General features: G+C 57.5%; 1 protein-coding gene across 13 annotated transcripts in view; it reads left to right on the top strand.

Annotated features, from left to right (window-relative positions):
- Positions 1-10000, top strand: part of EBF3 (EBF transcription factor 3) — a 127974-nt gene that overhangs the window by 98183 nt on the left and 19791 nt on the right. The window lies entirely within an intron of this gene.

The following is a 10000-nucleotide window of genomic DNA, read 5'->3' as shown; positions in this document are numbered from 1 at the left end:
CACGCCGTCACTAGCTGCAGGATGCCCCCGAGCGGGTGTGGCCTCCCTCCCTCTGGGATGTGGGCCTCTCTGTCCACCAGGCGGGGGGTGGGTGGAGGGACGCTGTCCGCGTAGGGGTGTGAAGGGGAAGGAGAGCTTACGCACTCCCCCTTGTAGGAAGGGTTGAATGGGTATGGGATGAAAACTGAAGATTCTTCCAGCACCGCTTCCCATAGGCCCGACATCACCTCAGGGGTGGGCCTGACTTGGGTCCTCTCAGAACCATGACTGTCGTCCCCAGAGGCGTCCAGACCCTTGACAGCTTGGCTGCCAGCGATACCTGGGGTCCTCGATCGGGGGGCGTTTCCTCCTCTGCTGTCTGTCCCAGTGCCCCGCCACACGGTCAAGGTGGGAGAGGAGGTGTCCACGCTAAGGGCTGTTCCTCCTGTGGGACCAGCACACTCTCCCAGGAGCCCAGAACTGCCAAGGAACAAGGGGGAAGTGGACGTAGCGAAAAGCTATGGGTGCGCGTCCTGGGCCCTGTGCTGGGGTCTGGGTGCTTTTGGCTCCCTGGGGAGATCCAGACACTGAGAGGGTCAGCTCCTCGAGTCTGTGAGGCCCCCCGTGTGTCTCATGCAAAATGGGGTTATGCAACGTGGGGCATCTTGGGAGTGTCCACGCGTCTCCGACGAGTGCTGGGTGGTGGGTCCAGCCAGGTGCCAGGTCCCTGGGCGGTGTGGCCAGAGTTCCGTCCAGTACCCAGTGGGGCCTCTGTGCCCCTCCGTGTTCACAGCTCACGGGTACCGCACGTCTCTGGCCTGTGAACTTGATGCTGTGCAAGCTCCCCTCTGCCTGGTGTTGGCCGGAGGTCCTGGGCCCGGTGCCTCCTGATCCCTCTGAGTCCCGCTTTCTCGCCGGCCTGCCCCCGTGGGTTTTGTGTAGGTCAGGGAGAACTTAGGGGCCACGTCTGCCCCAGGTGGGCTCTCACAGGCGGCACCTTCTGTGGACGGTTAGGGTGACTGCTGTCAGGGGCCTCGGCTCATCCAAGGAGGAGACATTTCCTGTCTCCTCACCAGCCGTGTTGTGTGTGGGCTCACGTATCTGCCACATGACATGGGCGTCCTGGCTGGTGGAAGGCCCTGCCGTGAGCGTGTCCGAATGCGGCCAGCCCGACCTGCCCATCTGCACAGACATGGAGGACGGGCTCTCCCACAGCAGTTAGTCTGCCCATCATCCTGGTTCGAGGCCTCAGCGGTGCCTTCAGGCGCTGCTGTCATAGATCAGACCTTCGCATCTGCAGGATTGGGTGGGGGTGGGGGTGGGGGGTGGGCGGCTCAGTGGCGTTGTGAGAAGGACGTGATGGCAGAAAGGTCCGGTTCTGCTCTCCGGCTGCAGGAGGGGCCGGGCTGAGCTTTGGAGACCAGCACAGGAAAGATGGGAAACTGTGTGGGGGTGGGGCCGCCTGTCACTGGCCAGCAGGGGTCACGTGTGCAGGGCCCCTAGTGGCAGTGTTGCCCGGGTGGGGGGCTGGCTGGGTGCCAAGGTGGCTCTCAGTGTACAACACCTTCCTTGGCTTCCTCTCCCGGGTCTGGGCTGTTTCAGGGTTGTCCCCCAAGAGTGCTGGCTGCCACCCGCTGTCCCTGGTGCTGTCTTCCATTTCTGCAGGGTGGACGTCGTGTCCCCCACCCCCACGCTGACTGGGCTTCTAGGGCCACGGGTTCAGGGTCCCCTCTGCCCATGCAGAGTTCTCCCACGAATGGGCGTTTCAATAAGGCCATTCAGTGAGCTCAGGCTTTCCGAGCGGGAGGCTAATCTATTGCCCCCCCCCCCCCCCCCGACCCCCAGCCTCAATCATTAACGGGAATATACATTTCAAACGCTGTGTAAGGGATACGGGGCCCCGTACACTCTCAGGGAGCAGAGGAAAGGTGGGGTCATAACCTGTCTGACCTGGAAGCTTCTGTCTGATTTGCATTGCCCTGAAATTGATGGGGACAATGAAGTAATCACTGGGAATTGCACTCTCCCCCCTGAAAATCGAGCCAGCCCTTCTGGACGTCGGGACACGGGCGCGCAGCCCCTGCAGGGAGGGCGCCGTCCCCTGGGCATCTGGCTCCTATCAGTCCCGGAGGCTGCCGGGACACCCTCACGGTGAACCTTCCCGGCCGAGGCAGCCAGGCCCCGGGGATAATGAACCTGCCCGAGGAGGAGGGGCCCCGCCCGCCAGACGCAAAAGGCCTAAATGATCTGTTTACAGTGATCTGAGAAACACCAGATTTTTTCAGAACCAGACCCGATCAGTCAACCCAGAGTGGGTGTGGGTGCTCTCTGCTGCCCCTGCCCTGGGCCCGTCCGTCTGTCCGTCCTTCCGGGCCCTCTGGCCTGCTGCTTTGAACCACTATCAAGGCCGAATTACCTTGGGAGGTAGTGGCAGTTCACTTGATTAGCATGGTGAATTAAAAGAAGGAGTCACAAGTGACCTGTCCGGCTCCTCCACACGGGTCCTTTGTATTCCCAGTGCGTCTCACCCCTGTTGTAAGAAGGTCAAAAATGAGAGAGAGAGAACAATTTTCAAGCGGCTAGCACTTAGGAGCAGAATTAACAATCACTCTGTATGTAATTGCCAGTTAATAGTAAATTGCCTTTTAGACTGTAAAATGCAATATAAACGGGTAGGCACCTAAAATTAAATTAATGAGATATTTGCTGCATTTAAAAGTGAATCGTGCAAATTAATAACTGAGCGCAATGCTTGTTTTAATATTTGTCTGATAGCGTGTCATTTGCTTGTTTAATAGTAATTAGACTAGTCCTGGGGTAGCCTACCTGAGAAACTCCTGGTATAGGCTGACCAAATGGTTTCACATTCGTAACTTCACCGGGAGAAACACGTCAAGTTGTTAAGAGCAATAGGAAATTATTTTTCAATTAGGAGGTAGGCATTGCCGTGTTACTTGATTGAGACAAATTGGGATTTGTACGCTTCTAATTGAAATTACGTGACAACGAAAACTCGTTTCACAGACACGTTTCCGCGTGTGAGGCGTTCTTGCACGAGTGTGACTGTCGCTGTTGCCGCGAGGCGTCCACGTGGCGAAACGGTTTCCTGGGGCACAGACACACCGAAGCTGGTCCGTCGTGGCTCCCCTTCCAGCATCGTCCCGCGGGTGTCCCGGGGTGGGGTTGGGGGGGGCTCTTAGGGTTGACGTCCTGCGCCTGAATGTTTGGCTGACCCACCTTCATTTTAGAGGTTTCTTTTGCTCGATTACAGAAATTATCACAAATTACCGGGAGACGACATATTGTGTGCCACAGGCCAAAGCCAGTTACGGATCAAGGTCCTGGCAGTTAACGGCACGTCCAGAGCGGCCGCGGCGGGAGCCGGAGCGCTGCACGCGTGGGCCAGGCTCAGGTCTGCAGTGCGTTTACTTGGCGGGGACATGAAAACGATTATTTTCTGCACAAAGATGTGCATTCAGTTTCCGGCTTGTGAAATCCTTACTCAGCCAGTAATTGCTAACAGTTTGTGTTCTTTCCGATACAGTATTTATGTTGTCGTTTGTTTGAAGTCAGATTGTGCCTTAAACGGGGGACGTGTCAAGGCGGGGACGGCCCTGTCCTCAGGTGCCGTCCTGGCCCTATGGGGTGACTGTTTCTGCGCCCAGGGCCTTCTGTGGCCTCCGGCAGACTTCCACCGTTTACCCCCCACCTCCTGTCACCCCTTGAAAGGCACTCATGTTTCTGAAGTGGTTTAAAGATCTTTTGTGTGCATTCAGATGTGATTCTGTCAACAGCACAGTGACACGCTGTAGAGTCAATAGTGCCCTTCGACCACAGGCAGCCCCAACCAGCCGTCCCCCCCCCCCGGGCCGGCGCTCTTCAGACAGATTACTTGTACCCACAGCACAAATGATTCCCAGTTCCCCCCCTCCCCCATCATACTGTTTTCACTGTGCTAAACTGGATGCTGATGGCTTCTCGTCAATGGAGGCCACCTGATTATTTCAATGACAAATATTTAACCACATGTGTGGACCTGGTGGAGAAACAAATATTGTAATTACGGGCCCTGGAGCTTGGGGAAGCTTCCAGCCATGGAACCGTCTGCTGTGGCCAGCGAGGCCCCGTGGCTCTTGGCTGTTCCCTGTCTGCTCCTCTCTGTTGGCCACGACGGGGTTCACGGCTCCTACCCGGCGGTCGGAGGGTCCCTGGCAGGTAGACGCCTTGGCTTTTCTGTGAGGTTTGTGATGTGGGGCCTGCGTTTTCGGCTCAGGCCGTGTCCAGGCCTGTCCGGAGTCGGAGGGCCGGGACAGCTGTCTGCCTCGCGCACAGCTCCTGCACCCACCGCCATTTCTTGTCCCAACGCAGCCCGCCTGGGCTCTTGTCATTTGTTTGCATACTGGCGGTAGAGGGCGGATTTCTTTTTAATGTTTATTTCTCAGAGAGAGAGAGAGACAGAGTGCAAGTGGGGGACGGGCAGAGAGGGAGACACAGAATCCCAAGCAGGCTCCAGGCTCCAGGCTCCGAGCTGCCGGCACAGAGCCCGACAGGGGGGGCTCGAACTCACAAACCGCGAGATCATGACCTGAGCTGAAGTTGGACACTCGGCCGACTGAGCCCCCCCAGGCGCCCCTAGAGGGCAGAGTTTTGCCCTCTGACTGGGACGGTGTGTGTCTGGGGCTGGCTGGTCGTCTTTGGGGCCGTTGGCAGGACTCCTCGGGGCCCGGGGGGAAGGGAGGGCACCCACCTGGTGCCCTCTGCACTGTGCGGTTCAGCATTAGGCCAGGTGGACATCAGTGAACCTGCCGGCATGCTGCCTGGGCCCTGGCGGTGTGGACATCCACAACATGCCCGTCTCAGGCCTGGCGCTGGGAGGGCTCCCGGGGTCACCGCTGTCCCTTTGCCTCCTGTCTCGAAGGAGGCCCAGAGAATGAGACACACCGCTTGTGCTATTGCACAAGTAGACTATTTGTCCTAATCAGTGACACCCATTTACTAGAATTGCTTAAAATGAACTATACCTCATACAGAAATCGCACATTTAGAGACTTCCATTCATCATCTGAAAATTGAGGGCCAGTAAACTTTTCTGCTCCTCCAGTGGGATCGTAGGCATGCATCAAAATGTTAAAAATGATTGGTGAGAGGGAGCTGTCACCCATTTATCAAGGAAAAGAACATTATTTGCTAATTTCCCAACCAGGCTGGTGACAGGGTGCTTCGTCTTTGGACCCACGGTGACCAGCATGGCCTTTTTGTTATTAGTACAAGTCAAGCGCTTTTGGGCAGTTGCTAACAAGACACATTTGTCTGTCATCAGAGGGGCTGTGGTTGTTTTCCAAGTGGCTGTGACCAAAGTCTGCTCCCTGCGCCCCGATTGGCCACGCTTCCCGGGGCCGCGCTAACCCAGGAGGAGAAACCAACTGATAAATCACGAAGTTTCCATGTCAAGGTGAAGGTATTGACTCTCCGGCACCAAACCTGACAAAATGTAGCCGAGAGGACACAGCCATTTATCTTCCCCAAAGGACAAAAGGGTCATCCGGGTTTCACTCAGTGGTCGTCAAGACGTGGACGGGCGGGGGAGGGGGCCTGGCCCTCTGCCCGCTGAGTCCCCGGCACGGGCAGGCTCCCTGGCTTCCCTGCCCGCCCGGGGGGCCACGGGGAGAGTCACGGAAGGGGATGGGCTCACGTGCGGGGGGTCTGTTCCGAGCCTCTGGTTGGCACGGATGCCTCGCGCGTTTCTGAGAACAGCTTGGAAAGGGCACGGGGGTGGGGAACGGGTGAACCCACCATTTGAAAGCACAACGTGAAATACAGTCAGCTGAAGTGCACAGCAAAGCAGAGATAACAAACGTACAAATAAAATCACGCAACTCACCCTGGCGAAAATCTACGAGTCCGGCGATGGAGACCAAGGGAGGCGTCGGAACAACCTTTCGATGGAGAACCTTAGACGGAAGCGTGTGGTGCTTTCAGCGCTAAAGAAGGGGACTAGGTTGGGGGTCTCTGTGATCCTGGAAGAACAGAAGCCAGGACTACACGTCGCCGCGCCCCGGCAGGGATGCCACGGCCTCCTCCCGCCAGGTCTGTTTGGCTGGACGCAGGGCACGGTGCAGGGCCCAGGCTCGACCTGGACAGCGAGTGCGGTCCACTGTGGCATGCTGCACAGGCTGGGACGGGGATGCCCCTGCGAGCTCCGGGGCAGCCTGGGCTTTGTTTGGGGAAGGTCTGTGCACCTGTCCGTACACACTTGTTCCATGTTGGCTTGGATCCCAAAAGCTCAGTCTGAGAAAAAGTACCTGTAAGAAATGATCATTCAGATCAGTTGGGCCTTTTTGATTCATTGTAGAAAATGCAAAATGAGTGATTCTTTTCTTAGAATGGTTTTTCAATAAAAGAAGAACAAAGTGGAAAGCTATTAGTGACGCGGACGATTTGCTGCCCCCCCCACCCCCGCAAAAAAAAATAGAAGTTTCAAATACTCTTAACGAGCATACGGAGTAAGTTGGCCCCACAAGGGACCTGAGTGTATGTGGTGTTGCACGTATGCTCTGGAAGGCTCATTACAGACCGTGTTAAACTTTAAATACAGAAACTCCCGTGGAGACAATTGGCCACTGCAGATCGTGCTAAGCATTGGTGTAAATCATCTTTAGAGGGAGTTTCTTTAAGGTGCAGCCTGGCGGTGGGTCTGTCTGTCCCTCCTCCTGTGCAGACTCCCCCTTCCCTGCCCTCGTGCGGCGGGCCTGCCTCACCTCTCCCACTCGCGGAAACCCTGCTGCCGAGCGTGGGTCCCAGGGCCGGGGTCCTCTCCCGCTCTGAGCGTCGGATGACCCTTGAGGACCTAGGTCAGGACCCCGAGGTGGCCAGATGCGGGGGATTCTGCCAGATTCCTTCTCTGTCTTGTCACGCCTTATTCTCCGAGGAGAAGGCCCTTGCCCGATGCCCCTCCGCCCTCCTCATCGCAGCCCCAGGGACACTGGACGGAGGGTGGGGGGCTGGGGGCCTGCAGGGTCGGACCCCTCTCCAGTCTTGTGGATCTGGGCGCCCGGCACTGGCAGGCAGCCACAGGCTTTCCCACAAAAAGTCAGTCCATCCCTGGTGTTGGAGACCAACTGGTGCTTTTCCTAACGAACCCTCCCCGGTACAGAAACATCCCATGTAAAGTTTTAGGCCCCTCGGTGCTGGGCTGGTGGACAAGCCCCAGGCCAAGGGATTGCAGTCACTACAGCGGTTTTGTGGGTGCAGGAGCTACGTGACGCGGCTTTGCCACGTACCTGGCATTGGACGACAGCACGTTCCCGGACTAAAGCCTGTAAATTCAGAGGTCGTGTCAGAGTTGACTTGTTTAAATACCACGAAAATGAGGTGTGGCGGTGCAGTGTCCCACGGCTCCCTGCCTGGGGGGGGGGGGGGGGGCGGGCTCATGCTGACGTTCTACTGTCACAGTCCCCATGACAGCGCCCCAGGTCGCTGGAGCTTCGTCAGGGTGCCGTGGAGAACAGCTGGGGTGCTTGGGGCCCTGCACCCCCGTCACCCATGCGCCCCCGCCCCTCACGGCCCAGAGTTCTGCAGAGGCTTGCGGCACCTGTCCTCTGCCCTTGGAACACGCGACTACCAGGAACGATGTTAAAGACGAGCATGGTGTGGACAGACGCGATAGTGAAGCTCCCTGTCCACGCGATTTGGAATTTAGCCTGGTGTCGGAAAACACTCAGGGTTTGCCCGATGCCCGCCCGCACCAGGTACTCAGCGGGGCCCTGCAGGCGATTCGGAGGAGGAGGGGTCTGGGTCTCACCGGTGCTCGGGGTGAGGCAGCCCTCGACGGTGGGTTCCTCAGCGGAGGAAGGAGCTGTGATGCCGGGTTCTGGGCTGCACTCGGCCGACGTCTGATGCATGAGCCACGTTTATAGTCTTGCTGACTCACAGTCTTATGGGAACGGAACAGGATATGGAAAAGAAGTGAATAAAACAGTGCTAAAAGTTGCTAAGTTCTGTGAGGAAGGGACAGCCGAGGCACCGGGGGTCTCCTAGGAGGGAGGTGGTGCGGGGTGGCTGGGGAGGCTGCCCCTGGACGTGGGCAGCAGGGGTGGGGAGTTTCCAGGCAGGGAGAAGAGAGTGGACCGAGCGTGAACTCCGAGCCAGTCTGGGTGAGAGGCAGGGCTGCGGGGTGGCGGGGAGGTCCCGTGAGGCCACAGGGGCCTTCTGATCCCAGTACACTGTGCGATTTCAGGACATCTTGTGTGGAAGCAAAACCATTTTATGTGAGCACGTAACTCAGAGTCCTGTGTGCAAGGACCGTGGTTGGGGGATCCTAGCATTTACGTTAATCTTGGTGATGTCCTTAAGGGCTCTGCCTTAGAACATTCCTGTTCCTCACCCAGCCTGAAAACCAGGAGTGGGGGCCACCCGAGTGGGGACTGCAAAGGTCAGTACTGTTGGGAAGCCGTTATGCTCTGTAAATGGGAGGCCTTCCCTGTGGACCCCCCCTTCCCCAAAGCTGGGGTCGGCCTCATTCACCCCTGGGTAGACCTCTCTTCTTTACAGAAGTGCCAGCAGCGTCCTTATCACGAGACGGCGTTCCGACCAGGAAGAGCGTTTTCCTCAGTGGAGGGAGAGCTGGTGTGTAGAGTCTACTCCAGATTAGAGATGCTACCTTCACTTGAAATCTGGTTTTTTATGCAGGTGGAATTCATGTAGCATAAAATCACCCAAAGCGTATACTTTGTAGGTTTTAGTCTGTGGACAGAGTTGCGCAAGCGTTGTTCATTCAAGAACATTTTCACTGCACGGAAAGGAATGCTGTACCCGTGAGCGGTCCCTGGGCGTTCCCCGTTCCTGTCCCTTGACTCCCCCTGCGCCCCCAGGACCCAGATCCCCTCCTGTGCACTTGCTCACTCCTGACGTTTCACGTAAATGGAATCACGCAGCACGTGGCCCTTTGTGACTGGCGTCTTTCACTCGGTGGCACGTCGGCCGCACGGTACCCACGTCAGATCTCCGTTCCTCTGCACGGCTGAAGACCGTGCAGTTCACCAGCTCACAGACACGGGGGTAGTCACAGGTGCTGAAACCTCGGGGTGGACACGGGACAGTGTCACATTCACCTAAACGTTTGTGTGGACAGAGGATGGTGTCACATTCACCTTGGCCTCCCCCCCCCCCCATCAAAAATGTGGCGACCCCTCCTGCTGCTGTGCACCTCGCGTGGGGCAGGGTAGGTGCCGTGACACAGGGTGGCGGCCCCACCCTCGGGGAGGAGGATGGGCCCCGAGCGAGTGAGTGGACGTCTGGGAGTGTGGGCCCGCGGTGGGGGTGGGGCGGGGGCGGGCTGGCTTCGGCGGCACGGGGGCGGGGGTCTTTCCGCAGCAGGAACACCCCCAGCCTTGGGAGTTGGGGGGGCGGGTATTACTTTCAGAGCTCATTCTTCAGCTTCTGTCTGAACAGAGATTTTACGCTGGTTTAGAGTGTGCAAATCCATTGCCGGGATGGTTCTCCACAGAGCGTTATGTTGCCTGTTTGGGTTTTAAGACCTTTCCTTGAAAGACCATCTCTAAGAGGTTTAGCAGCACCAGGACACTTGACTTTTCTTTCTCGGGGAAAGGATGACGGCTAGCGCGAGACCTCTCGTGCACAGAGCGCGGTCTCAGTGGCCGGCCTCTCCTCGTTTGGAGGCTCTTTATACGTAGAGGCAGCTCACGTCTGTCGGGACAGCCTTGGTGGGGGGCGCGGGATGGCCAGGGCCCCTCGCCCACCCCGGAGCCGCCACCGTGGGGAGTCTGTCTCCGGGCTCCCCGTCCCTGGAGACGGAGCCGTCCAAGAAGTGAGGGCGGCCGATACGCAGGTGCCTTGGTTTTCCTTAGCTGCCGGGCTGGGCTCGGCAGGTGTAGTTTCGCCATGCTGTGAAAGCTGTAATCCGGCGTATTCTTTGAGGTATGTAAACAGAATTGTTTGAATGCAATCCAGTAGTTGTCAGCAAGGGTATTATTTTGGTAACAAGGAAGATGAGCTGTCCCCT

This window comes from Puma concolor, chromosome D2, assembly GCF_028749965.1.
Source record: "Puma concolor isolate L17-30 chromosome D2, mPumCon1.1.hap2, whole genome shotgun sequence".
Classification (NCBI taxonomy): Eukaryota; Metazoa; Chordata; class Mammalia; order Carnivora; family Felidae; genus Puma; species Puma concolor.
Note: the sequence above shows the minus strand (reverse complement) of the source record. Positions and strands in the feature narration are given on the sequence as shown.